Source organism: Meles meles, chromosome 13 (genome assembly GCF_922984935.1).
Source record: "Meles meles chromosome 13, mMelMel3.1 paternal haplotype, whole genome shotgun sequence".
Taxonomy (NCBI): domain Eukaryota; kingdom Metazoa; phylum Chordata; class Mammalia; order Carnivora; family Mustelidae; genus Meles; species Meles meles.
This window is the reverse complement of record NC_060078.1, coordinates 83,801,702-83,815,684: the sequence shown is the minus strand read 5'-3', so window position 1 is coordinate 83,815,684 and position 13,983 is coordinate 83,801,702. Positions and strand designations below refer to the sequence as shown.

At 48.2% G+C, this 13,983-nt stretch overlaps 1 long non-coding RNA gene across 1 annotated transcript; it reads right to left on the bottom strand.

The window, feature by feature from the left end:
* Nucleotides 1-2,145: 2,145 nt before the first annotated feature.
* On the bottom strand, nucleotides 2,146-12,696 carry LOC123955581. Its single transcript, XR_006821309.1, has 3 exons — nucleotides 12,526-12,696; nucleotides 3,120-3,210; nucleotides 2,146-2,672 (listed from the first exon to the last, which is right to left on the bottom strand). It is a non-coding gene; the product is annotated as an uncharacterized LOC123955581 (long non-coding RNA).
* Between the last annotated feature and the right edge of the window lie 1,287 nt (nucleotides 12,697-13,983).

Sequence of the window (13,983 nt, the reverse complement as noted above, 5' to 3'; positions counted from 1 at the left end):
TCCCAGGCCCGCCCGGCCTTGGCCTGTGAAGCAGGTGTGAGGACCCCAGCAGGAGCCCCAGCACCTCCCACAGGACCACAGCCCCTGCCTCACGCTCTCCAGCCACCATGGGACCAGCAGGAAGCTCCAGGGGAAGCCTACAGCTCCCAGTGTCTCCCTCCCTCCCAAGGTGATTTTCAACTGAGTCTGAGAACCGCCCAAAAGAAGAGCAGGTGCTCCAGAGGGGCAAGTCCCCACCCCCCACCCCTCCCACTCCAGAGCCCATCACATACATTTAACCCTATCTTGGCCCAAAGCTGCCCTGCAGGTTCTCTGCGATCCTACACCCAGGCATTTGGTGCACCCTAAAGAGCCTTCCCACTGCCTCAGATCAGGGTGACTTTCTGGGGAGGGGGAGAAGAAGGGGAGGGGTCCCAACCAAGGAAGGACTCATTCAGTTTTCTGGTAGCTGATATTTAACAATTTCCTCACTTCTACTACTTTAAAAATATGATTACATTGGCTTCTCTAATGAAATATCCCCTCCATCTACAAATATCTCTTTTGGGTTTGTTTGTTTGTTTTTATTTTCAATACTTATTTCTCATTTTTTATGTCTTTTCAAATTAGTTTGAACCGCCATGCTATACGGAAGAATACGTTTAGCATGTCTTTGGAAGCCAAACTGGCAAAACATACTTGCTCTCTACCGTATTGTATCCCCCGAACCCCAAATTCACATGTTGAAGCCCTGACCCCCGGTGGAATGGCATTTGGGGGGGGCGGTCTTTGGGAGGTAGCTGGGTGTGGATGAGGTCAAGGGGGTGGAAACTTCATGACGGGATCATGAGGATGAAACTTTCACGATGGGGTCATGATGGGTCCTAATAAGAAGAGACCTCAGAGAGCTTGTCGGAGCTCCCATCCCCATGAGGACTCCACGTGAGGGTGGGTGGCTGTCCACAGGCCAGAGGAGGTCTCTCACCAGTCACCGAAAATGCCCGCACTCTGCTCGCGAACTTCTAGGCAGAACTGTGAGTGACGTATGTGCATGTCTGCTGTTGAAGCCCCCGTCTGTGGCATTTTGTTGTGGTGCCTGTGCTAAGACAGGGCTCTAAAGCATAAAAACGAGAACTGACCCTTCATAAATTTTAAGAAAAGATTATAGGCTAATGGGAGGGTTATCCTCCCACTCCATGGTAGAAGATGAGGGACACACAAGGACACATGGAACATTCCCTTCCCTGAACTCAGCAATCTGAACAACCCCACATGAAGGAGGGAAAGACAGACTCATCCCAACACACACCTCCCTCTCCTTCTGCCACCAGGGCTGTGACTGACCCCAGATGATGGGATTGTCGGGACACGAGCCTCCAGACCCAAAGCCAGATGGCATCCAACAGGGAAATGATCCCATGATATTGAGCTGAGCAAAGCCTAGAGGTCCTGCCCCCCAACTCTCACCTCTGCCCAGTTCCTTGCCCCCCTCCCATGCAGGGACCACTGCGCAAACCTGGAAAGAGACCGCTGAGCAGAGAAGTCCCTAAAAGCCGTTATTGTCATGTATCCCCCCTCTCATTTCTAATTTGGTTTATCGGACTTTCTGTTCTTACTTTCAGATTTGCCAGTGAGGCATACGTCTTACTGGTCTTGCCCTTATTTTCAAAGCACTAGCTCTGGGATGCATTTCATAGTTCTGTAAGTTCTGTTCTTTTTTTTTTTTTTTTTTTTCTGCCTGCTAGGAATGGAGCCTCTGAAACCCTATGTTCTTTGAAGTTCATTTAGATTTTCTTCGGGGCTTTGTTTAGTGTCCATGTGCTTTTGTATTTGGATCAAAGGGTAATCTTTTAATTGGAAGATTTTATCATTTTTATTTATAGCCTCCCTTGTTCCAAAAAATCCTTCACAGAGATGAGTAATTCCTGCCTCGGCAAGAGTCTTGCATATGCTCGTTTGCTTTTTTTATTATTGTTTATTTATACTAACAACTTTCCCCTGCCCTCGTTTTATTTGTTTCCTGCTACTAGTGAATTAATGTCTCTCTTTATAATTGTGGGTTTTTAAAACATTATCCAACCATCCCCATTGCTACTTTTTAACAGATTTTATTTGAAATGCCTGGGTGCTAGATTATTTGACCCTATACAAAAAGCTTAATTAATGTCATATATTCATTATTCTTCATATTTTTATCAAAATCAACTGAGCTTCTAACGTTTTAAATTAAGTGTGCCTTATCTGTTTTCCTCCCATTTTTAATCCTCCCTCTTTGTATCAATGGATGTCTAGTAAGCAACGTCTTGTACAGTTTAGTTTGTCATCAACCAGAGACATGACCTCTTCGGTAGGTGAATTTGAACTTGTGGTCACTGTATCATCGTGAAATTGGTTGCTATCATCACTTAGAGATGCTTCATCACTGACGGTTTCTGATGCATTGATTACACTCTATCTGGATCGAACATTTAAAAATTATTTGAAAGGTAACAACGTTCCATTCTTGACACTCTTGCTTTCTTCAGCTGTCAGACATACTTTTTCCACCACTTAACATCTGTAGGACTTCTCAGCATCACACCCACTCATGGTCCTTCTGACTTCTCTGACGGGGGATGAGGGGCAGTGTTCTCCACCTTCTTTGCGTGCACCCGCTCTTGCAGAACAAAGGTCCTGGTCTGAGCCCTGAAACTCTAGCAGAGGAAGACAGACTCTACAGAAGACAGGCAAATCGCCGGGAGCACCATGGAGAGGGCAAAGCAGAAGCAGGGACCGTTTTTTGCTCTAGCTATTTCTGAAGCCAGTGGGTCAAGCCTGCATCTGAACCAAGACTGGGATGGAGAAAGGGAATAAGCCATGCAGAGAACTGGCGTGGAGAGAGTCAGGCAGAAGGAGTGGCCAGGGCAAAGGCCCTGCGGCACATGTGGCTTGTTAAGGATCAAAAGGGAGTGAGTAGGGCTGGAGCAGGGAGAGGGCAGTTGGCAAAGCCAGTGAGGTTGGGCCATAGCGGTGGGAGAGAAGGGCTGGCATAGAAGAGGGAAGTTTTGAGAAGGTTTTGAGCAGAGAAGTAAGTTGAATTTTAAATGATTTGCCACTGAGTGGAGACCAGGCTGCAAGGAGGCCAGGCGGAGGGCTCTTACCCTGTCCAAGAGCCGTGGAGCCTGGCGGTAGCAGCCAGCGGTGGAGTGAGGTCAGAGCCTGGCGATATTTCAAGGCAGGGTCAACGACTGCCTAATGCAGAGGATGGGAGGGGAGAGAAAGAAGGAAGTCAAGGTCACTGAGTTCTCTTCCACTGCTCCAGACATCAGCAGCAGGTTACAGATCTGGATAACCCCACCGACCCCTGGTGTTCCTTCCTATTCTTGCTCTATCCACAACTGCCCATCCCCCATCGATACGTTCATTCGTCTTTTAAATTGGAAGTTTCTCTGGTCTGCAAAGGTGTTTTCTCAAAATTATAATTTTAGTCAAGAATTCTTTATTTCAGGTGCCTGGAAGCCTTCCTGTGATCTCAGAAGGAAAGGCACGTTCTGGAAAGGCAAGCTCTGGAAAGGGCAAGGTCTTTCAGGTTCTTTCTGTTGGTCCCTTGTGAGACTGGTAGGCTGGTTTATGTTATAGACTGAACTGTGTCCCCAGAAGAACTGTGTCCCCAGAATTCGTCTTTTGAAGCCCTCATCCTGGCACCTCAATGTGGTTCTGTATTTGGACACAGTGGGCCCTGATCCAGTTTGACTGGTGTCCTCATAAGGAGAGAAAGTATGGACACACGGACAAGAGGAAAGTGTGTGCACAGAGGGAAAGCCCTCAGCAAGCCTCAGGAGAAACCAAGCCCCGGGACACCTTGATCTTGGACTCCCAGCCTCCGGAACTGCCACAGAATAAATTTCCTCCATTATGCTGCCATTCTGCCAAGGCTGACCTAGCTACCTCCCCTAGCTTCCATCATTTTCTCTCTCTCTCCCTCTCTCTTTCTCTTTTTTAGAGATTTTGTTTATTGATTTGAGAGAGCGGGAGAGAACGAGCAGGAGCAAGGGGAGCTGCACCAGGAGAGGGAGAAGCAGGCCCCCCGCTGAGAAGCGAGCTCAGTCCCAGGACCCTGAGATCATGAGTTGATCCAAAGGCAGAGGCTTCACCCACGGAGCCATCCAGGCGCCCCAGCATCCATCCTTCTTTAAGAATTATCAAAATTTATTCCACTCTCCTCCTGCTTTGTTGCCGTTAGGAAGCTTGAAGTTTGATTTTTACTTCCTCTGAAGGGAATTCCATTTTTCTTTCAAGGAGCTTAGAGAAATCCTCCCGGCAATTTAAGAGTGTTACCACAACTGAGTATAATCCAACATGTGTCTTGTTACTGATGCAAAGGGGAGCAAACGTGGCCCCCTTTCAAGAAGCTCAGGGTCTAGCAGAGTGGAACAGGGAGACATCGTGGAATTTGACCCCCGCAACCATCACAGACGGAGGTTCAGGCATGTGGGGGGGTGCAGGAGGGGACCAGTGGGGGACCCAATGACCTGCAGCCAGATTACAGGGAGACTCAGCAGGGAGCACCATGATCTTTGGACATATAAGTGGGTTCACCTGGTGTATGTGAGAGAATGGAGTGATTCTAGAGCAGGCTTTCCAAGAAGATGGAACGTTTGCTAAAGCTAAAGGTTTGAAGCCTCAGCAAACAAGGTTTGGTCTAGGCGGGATCCCTGAGCATGGGGGAACATGGGCCTGGCTAAGGGGTTGGATCACATTGGAAGTGGAGTAGTCCGATGATCAAATTTGCATTTCAAACACAACGACACAGCATGGATAAGCCAAGGGCTGCAGACAGAGAAAGGAGTCAGTGAGGACGTTTTCTTGGTAGACCAGCAGCCAAATTCAGCCAGCTTCAACATCCAAAGAAACACAGTCCTTCCAGTAGAGACAGGCCTGGTGCAGGCAAGCTGTTCCCAGGCTCCCCTCCTCCATCCTGGCCACTGTGGCAGGTGGTGTCGTACCCTCCCCTGGGGGTGGGCTTTGAGGTTAAACTATAAGCTCAGGCCTGACACCCAGACACATGGGAGTCAGAGGGCAGGGGGAGCCCCAGGAGAACTTCTCTGGCAGAGAAGGCAGTGTCCTGCATGGAGCAGGAGGGCTGAGAACCTCAGACTCAGAATCGGGCCTCGGAGCCAGTCCCACAGCCCTGATGGTGCTTTCTAACCAAACTACCCAGATCATCACTCTTCCACGTTCCAACATTGGCTTTCTTTTCTTTCCTTAGTAGTTATCCAGTCTTTATTCTATTTTTCTGAGTCTGTTTTTGTAAGCCCTAACCGGTCCTCCTGAAAACAAGTTCTTTTCTTCCGGCTCTCCAAGGACGGGAGAACCGGTCCTCCTGAAAACAAGTTCTTTTCTTCCGGCTCTCCAAGGACGGGAGAGCCCCATTCCCCGTGTCTCTTTTTTTCTCAGGTGTTCCTCTCCATGAATGCAGCGGTCAGTCTAGAGACAGCGTCCCCAGCGTCAGGTTTTAGAAGAACCCGGTGCAGCGGCTGCCACGCCCTGGCTTTGTGACCCTGGCAATGTACTCAATCTCTCTAAACACCCGTTCTCTCATCGAGAAAGTCGCGGCAATTTGACATTGACCTTGTGGGGTGGCTATAAACGTCCCATCAAAGTACCCAGCAGACCGAAGCTGCCTCCTAAAAGCTGGCCAGGCTTGCTTCTAGTGTTCTTTTCGTGACATTCTCATCGTCATCTCCAGTAGGCGTCTGTTTTTGGAATGCCTGCTGTTCAACAGCATCAAGCCGAACCCTGCATTCCCAAGAACACTCTTACTTGACAGGCAGAATTTGGCACGTCCTGTTTTTGTGTCAGAGCTGGGATATCCTCTTCTCTCTTCCTGAGAGGGGATCAAAGCCCTTTGCCAAAATCTTCAGTTTCTCATGGGAGATCAATTCCAGAGTGAGATTAGCCTTTGTACTTTTTTCTGTTTTGTTTTGTTTTTCTCCTCTTTCTTTGAAATACGGGAAGTTTTGCAATGAGATCAGCTGTTTTTTCCAATACGTAAGAGAGTGGATTGCCTGGGAGGCTGCTGTGAAATCTCCCGTTGCTCAGTTAGCAACGTGGTGAACTGCCAAGGACAGCCTTCATGGTACAGTAAGGTGAGACTCTTGAAGGAACAGTCCCGGGAAATTCTATGGCCTGACAAAAAGGCAAAAGGATCGTGTGTAATGTTCATATCACCTGGAAGTAGAGCCTTTATTTCCCCAATTCCAGCACACCAACTCCCCAGTCCCTGGCCAGCAGCCTCCAGAGATGGGCTGGGCACTTGGGCCAGAGGCTGATGTGTACTCAAGCACCGGCGACAGATGACTGTTGCAGTGATGTGTTGAGTAAGTGTTTCTGGAGCACCTACGATAGTGCTCCTATCCTGGGAGCTGGGATGCCATCAGCGAATAGCACCAGGAAGAGCCCCTGTCTTGCATAGCCCTGCTGAAAGGGTTAGAGTCCCATGTGGAAGCCACACGGGCTCTGGTTGTGTCCTACCCATGACCAAAGGGTCCTACCCAGCTGGTGGCTGGCTGTTTGCTGTGCCCCTACCCCGGGGCCCCCGAGGGCACAGCTGCCCCGGTCAGAGACTTCCCGAGCCACAGCCTGGAGGGTTGGTCTGCACTGTGCCAAGTCTTCGGCTCAACCAGTGGTGTGGAACATTCTACAAAGTCTTTCTGGAATATTCTGGAATTCTTGCTTCTTCAGGGGATGCTCTAATTGAGAAACATTTTTCTTTCTTTCTCTTTCTACCCCCTGGATGATTTCATGAGTATTTTAATAGGAAACAGAAAGGGGGTACCTGGGAGGGACCTAATATCCCCTCCCCGACCTTTGTCATCTTCTTGGGTGCCTCTCTCCTGTGTTGTCTTAAAACACTCCGTCTTAGTAAATTTAAGGTTGGCCCACTCGGCACCATGTGTCCTTTTTATGACATTTTTTGCTGGATTATGTACTCAACCTTTTTTTACATAAGAGGTGTTCCTTTGAGATGCCGCCAATCTGGTCTCATTGGAAGTTTATGAGAAAATCCAATATGCTCGGGTCCTACTGCCGAGAGGGCGCGCGCCAGCACGCCAGATTCATCCACGGCTTCAGTGCAAACACGGCTGATCACTCCCCGGCTTTGTCCTGCGCTCGCTGGTTCCAGAGTGGTCTCTGGGGCTCTGCGTTCCTGCCAGAATGTTCATGACATCACTCATATTATTAATAATTACAGGTTATTCACAGATGGACGGGCAGATGGACACACGGCGACAGAGATTGGTTTAATCTCAGCAAGGCTATTTCCCCACACATCTCCCTTTGCCCACTCTTGCTACCTCCCTGGAGGAAAAAATTAATGAAAAAAAAAATGTCTATGGAAGAAAAATGAAAATCCTGTCGGAGGTTTGGTTGCATTTTCCCCCTTCAGGAGGAAAAAAAGACCTGTTCCCCCTTCCCTTTTTCAACATAGCCTGTGTAGCGTGTTCCTTTGTGAGCCTTTGAACTATAAACATTCCCGAAGAAAGGCGCATCTCTGTCCCTCCTCCTACCCTTGGATTGCTGCGGGCTTGATCTGTGATCCAAAATTCACAGAGGGGGAAGGAGTAGAGCCGAGCGTGTGTGTGTGTGTGTGTGCATGTGTGTGTGTTCATTGCCTGGTCCCCAGTTACTTCCTGGGTTTTCTGGAAGGAAAATAGAGCACCCTTCAGTCTGTGGGGCTGTAGGGCCCCTCTATGAAGACGTGTGCTTGCTAAGGACAGGACTAGTGGGCACTTCTCCTTCGTCAGCTTTTGAGGTGACCAGCACCCCCCTCCCCGGTCAAGGTTTGAGGTCACTGACCCAGACCGGAACTGTTCCCTGCACCAGCACCAAAGTGGCTGTCTATACTGGAGCTGGGGGGAGCTGCCAGCCAGTGAAGCCTAGAAGCCGTGTGGGGAAAGGCTTTCCAGAGCGTGCCGTCCTGTGGGCTCAACATTTCTCCTGTGGATGTGGCCCACACACTTCCCTTCCTCACACAGCTCCTCCTCAGTCTCGGACAGCGTAGCCCATGGTCTGAGCACTCCCTGCTCTTCCTTTCCTACCTCCCTACCAGCAGGTCCAGACAGCAGGCTCATTCCCGCCTGGCCCAACTGAGTCAGTAAAACTGCCTGAGACACTGTGTCTCTCAGCCCACCTGGGGTTCGCCACCTGACTATGGAATGTCCAAGTCATAATTTCTAGGATCGTAAAGAACAGACAGACCCTTAAGACCTTTGCATATCATTGAGCCAGGCCTACCCCACCCTTGGACGTCCTGTGAATACCTATTATCCCTACAGGTTCTAGACCAGTCGCGTTTGTGGCCGTGCAGGAAGAAGCACAGCTGTTTTACTTGCAGGTGCAACGAGTAAGACATAATCGTAGTATCATCCAATGGGGAGCGGGACAGACATTTTCACAGAACTGCTCAACTCCTAAGTATCTCTCCACACAAGATAGGTTCGGGTGAAAAGCTACTGATGATTTTTTAAACACCCAGGTACTTGACTGCATTCAACCTGGCTTACGCGGTTTCCTGCCAAATCTTTCTGTGTGTGCAAACACCACCTGGCCATCAGAGACTTGGCCGCTGGGCTTTGATACAACTTGTGTAAACTTGGCCTCCAACTGCCAAGCATTTCTCTATCACCCAAACTCAGAAACATTGGGTCTTCCTTGGGTTCATGGCAACCCCATAATTATCAACAGAACCTCTGTTTTTTCTGATGAGGCCCACCCGTTTTAAAATGCCAGAAAGGTTGCCGATGGAGCTGCTCTGCGGAATTCACTAATTCTCTATTGTGAGGCCGTGATTCACGCAGAATGCCTGCTGCATGGGAACTGCTTAAAAAATACATTCTTCTTAATAAAAAGATGCATAAATATAAAAATGTGGACTCTATCTCCCTGAATGCAATCGCATCCATCCCAGTGCAAAGGGCAGGGTCATTCTGGAATGAGTTAATGGCAGAGAGAGGAAGCAATCTGGCTGTCCTGCTCGACACACGCAGCACACAGCTTATTAAATATTGAAACTCTTTAGGAAGGTCTACTGACCACAGAGCCCGAATCATCTGCAGTGACTGAGAATACATGATTTCTACAAGTCACACCCCACCACCCCAAGCTGCCCCACCAAACCCCCTGCCCCCAGGATGGAGTTATTTTTCCGATGGCCCGAACACATTTATGCCAACGCCTCCCCACCATTCTCAACCAGCAGAAACGCACAGGCAGACCAGGGGGCTGGGCTGGGGCTCTATTCTGAGGCCAGCACACAGCGGCCCGGATAACTGGCCCACCTGGGGCTCCTACCTTTGACCTCAGCTTCATTAGCACAGTGCTTTTGCCCCCTGAGCCAAGGAGGCTGCTGAAATATAAATCAGCTGCCTTCTCCCAATTCCCCATTCCGCTAGCAGAGGTGCTAATGAACAGGGCAGTGGCCAAAGTGTGCAATGGGAGAAGAAATAGATTTGGGGAAGCCACAAATTGGATAATCTACCTCTGGACAATGGAGAGGTGGATTATGATGCTTTCTATGCAAAATTCATCCCCCTAACTGGGCCCCTCTGACCAGCCACCCCCACCCCCTGTGCCATCATTTCCACGCTTTTCAGTGTCTCCAAAGGCCTCCGTGTCCTCCCTCCCACGCCGACCACCCACAGATGTCATTTCTGCAGGCTCCGGGCAAAAAAACAAGATGGCGCCCTGGCAACCCCCAACGGCTTCGTGCATTTAAAAAAGAAAAACACATGTATGCTGCAATTAGGATCACTTTGCTCCCAAAATTTCTCCCCATGCCATGAAATGATGGATATTTCGATCAGAGCAGGAGTTTGTTTATTGCCACATCCCTAATGCCCTGAGCTGGGGCCAGTCTGCCTGTGGGTCCCCCTGCCTCACTCCCCAGGTGGTGATGCTCTGGAGGACCAGCTTGCTCACACTGTCCTCTTGGACTCCTTCTTCCAATCGTGGAGCAGACTGACACCTCTCCCTAAGCCAGGACTTCCGCTCCCTTCTGAAATCTGCATTTGTTTTGAACTTGTAACCTTGATCGCCCTTCATAGAGTGGGTATTTTCAACATCAGCGCCCTGCCACTCTATGAGCTTCATCTACGTAGTGATGCTGAGGCCGGCGTGGCAATTCCATTTTTCTTAGCAGCGCTAAGCAATCATCATTTATCTTAAAAATTGGCACATTCCTCCAAATACATTCATGAGAAGGTTGGGTGTCCACTCCAATGAGAGTCAGAATCTTAAAGAAAGCATCTCCACCTACTTTCCCACATCCTGAAGCTAATATGAAAAAAAAGATAGGCATCCTGTGTTCGACTGAAACAGAGATTTGGGGGAAACAGGCATTGAAATGCATGAGGTGAAGTGCATCTGAAAATATAAGCTCAAAATGTCATTCCATAATGAAACAAATACCAAGTAGAGGGAGAAATTCTAATCGCATACATAGAGATCAAGAACGTATTGCATTTCTATGTAAAACAAACTGATTTCTCACAACTCAGAAAGAAATTAGAATTATTCATTTATAACTTCATAGATGAGGTTTTGTCTCTAACATCCCACTAATCCCTATTTTCATCACAACTGGGAAGGAAGAAGTAGTCAAGCTTTTTACTTTGGGGACATCTGAGCTCCTTGGAGGGAAGAAAGAGATGCCTTCAGCCTATTTTTTTTTTAAAAAGCATGTCATCAATAATTCTGGGCCGAGGTTATGTGACCTGGTTCCCATCAGAGAGGAGTGAGACGCAGGTGCCCGAGCTCCCGTAGCCCCCAGCAATGGGCACACTGGACTCCGCTCCAATGTAGAGGGGCCCGGGCCAGCCAGGGACCAAGGGCATTAACCTCCAGATGTCAGAAGGTAGCTCGTTGGTGTCATCCAGCAGACACTTTCTGAGGACAACCAAACTTCCTTAGCTGATGGCTCATGGTAGAAAAGAAAATGGTCTCTAAGTGGTCAGGGTCTGTTTATTAGCACAGTCAAAACGAATGTTGCCATCTGCAAGGGGCATTGGCCACAGAAAACTGCCCATTCGTGAGGTCATTAGAGGTCACAGAAGAGATTGTCTCTAAGCCCAATGGAAAGAATTAGGAACATGGCCCTGCCCCACTGACTCTAATGACAAGACCCCCAAGGTGGGACAAGGAGATGGCCCTCACCTGTGATGACAAAACACTGTCAACAGAGGCTCAGCTCAGGACTCTGGAAGAAGGGTGCACGGTGGCCTGCCTAGAAATTTTTGTTGCTTCGCTTAAAGCAGTACAGATGTCCCGTGCGATTGTGTGTGTGTGTGTGCACGTGTGTGTGAGTTCATACTTGCATACATGCATTTGTATGCACATACCCCTATAGGAAGGAGGTGGTTGAGGACAGTTTTAACTGGCCTGGGGTCTGTGCCTGGAATCCCATTGCCTGGAAGGATCTATGCCTTCCTTCCTAGGATCCCAGATAGAGAACTGATAAAAGGCAGCTCCTACCTCTGGTCTCTGCTTTTTTGGGAAAATCTCCTCTAAAATCCAACTGGCAAGGCAGGTTTCCCCATTTCTTGGGTGGAATTTATGGGATAGTTTTAAATCCAGGTTCGTATCTTACTCAGGTACAAAGAGCAGGTTCCTGACATGGGAAAAAGGATGAGAGTATCCATTCCAAGTGCGTTGCTCTTCACAAACACTTGTAAGACCCCATGGACCAGCGTGTCTGCGACCACCTACCTCAACTGTCCTCAGACAGTCACAATTATGACTCGACCATTTCACACAGTTATGCAAAAATTGGTCTAAATGGCAAAAGGGATAATCTCCACCTGGCTCTTACTGGTGAAAAGTTTCAGATAGTTCTGATGAAGTCTGCTGCTTTTAGAACTGAATATCTTTTGTAGATACAAAATCTATTTTATTTTATTTTTTTATTTTGTAGGGAGAGGGTCGGGGGAGGGACAGAGGGAGAGAAAGAATCCTACACAGGCTCCATGTCCAGCATGGAGCCTGACAGCAGGCTTGATCTCAAGACCTTGAGATCACAACCTGAGTCAAAATAAGAGTCAGACACTTACCTGAGACACCCAGGTACTCACAAAATGTATTTTATAATGGTAATTAGGCACTAGAACGGACATTTTAAAAACTGCCAGGCTCTGACTAGACACAACTTCCTTCAGGTGTGCTATGGATTGAATATTGTTCCCCCAAAAGATGCTGAAGTCCCATCCTCTTGCCCCTGTGAAGGAGATCTCATTTGGGAATCGTCTTTGCAGCTGAACAAATGAGAACAGGGTCATTGGGGTGCGCTTTAAGTCAATATGACTGGCATCCTTATAAAAAGGGGAAAACTGAACAGAGATAGACACACATAGAATGAAGATGATAAAAAAGACAGGGAGAGGACCACTGGGAAATGTCTGAGGCCACCAGAAGCCAGGAGGGGTGGGGGCTGGGACAGATTCTCCTCACAGCCCCAGAAGGAACCAACCAGGCTGCCATCTTGATCTGGGAATTCTGGCCTCCAGACTGTACCTTTCTTTTGGTGAACTCCCCGGTCTGTGGTATTTGTTATAGCAGCTGAGCTGACTCATACAAGGCATTTGAACAGTCTATGCCTTCATCATCACTGGACTTCAGACAGCTCGTGTTTGCTCCATCTTCTGTTGTGGTGAGGTGGGGGGCCCTCCTGGGTCCTCATGGCCCCTGAACTTCTGTGGGGAAGTTATGGGTGATTAGTCTTAGAAGACCAAATACATAAACAGACAACAGCCAGACCATTTACAAAAAGAGAACGATGCTCCAGAAGCTCTCTAGTGTCCAGCAGAAGAAGCCAAGACACAGGGTCCGCTGCCATTGCCTACAGCAGTCTGGATGTGGCCAATACGGCCAGTTTCCTTCATCTCTGCTCCTCCACCCAAATCAGGACCCACCAGAGAATGCCGAATATCTTCCCCAAGCTCTGCTTCTGGTGGGCTGCCTCCAGCTTCCCCAGACCAATGCCAGCCTCCAGGCAGGTCCACCTGAAGCCGTTTTTCTTTGTACTCTAATGCTCTTCTGCTACTCTGCCTGCCTTTGAGTCTCTGCCCAAAGCAAGGGATGGAGGCTGAGCCCCTTGCAATGGAAAGTTCTGAGCAAATACCCTCTGTTCGCTCTCATCTGGGTGGTCTTTGTTTCTTTCCGCAGTCTGACTCCCATATGATGTCACAAATTCAACGAAGGGAAAGCACATTATAGGTTTCAGGAAATACTTTTTGGATGGCGGAAGAAAATGAATGAAGGCTGTCATGACGACAAATAAATATTTGTTGAATGACTGAGTGGGTTTTGCACAACTTGTATAGCTGGGAGAAAAAAGATTTTGGAGACTATGAGACACTACCATGCATGAAATACTTGGTAGCTTTGGGCTTTGGTCAAACTGGAGGAAATGGCCAGATTGTGAGTTTCCAGTTTACAATACAATATGCGTTATTCTTTCAGCCTTATTTATTGTGGTATTTTTCAAATTATAATAAATTTGCTTTCTTCTGAATATTCAGATGCTTCAAAAGGTACCCAAAGGATACAATTAGCCCCTGGGGAAATATGCTATTATGTGCACATATCATGTTTTGCATAGGCTTTCCATCATCTACATAATTTATGTGCCTCTGCATAATTTTGCCTCTTTTTATGTTTTCTATGTGTTTGTGAGATAATCTAGAAGTCAGTTTCCTACCATCACAAACACAGAAAGGACTCAAGTCAGTTCCTTCACCCAATCTGCTTTACTTCCAGTGAACCCCCTTAGAGAACCCTCAGGAGACCATCGCCTTTCATGGGCACCAAACATCAAGGCAGGAAGAAAGTAGAAGGTTCGGGGAGCTTTCAGGAATGAAACAGAACCTTGTCCATTTTCCTATTCTTCTGGGTATTTGCCGGGGTCTCTGATGGATGGTGCTAGCATTTTAAAGCTCTTTAAACTGTTTATAATCCTCACTTTGGTTTTGA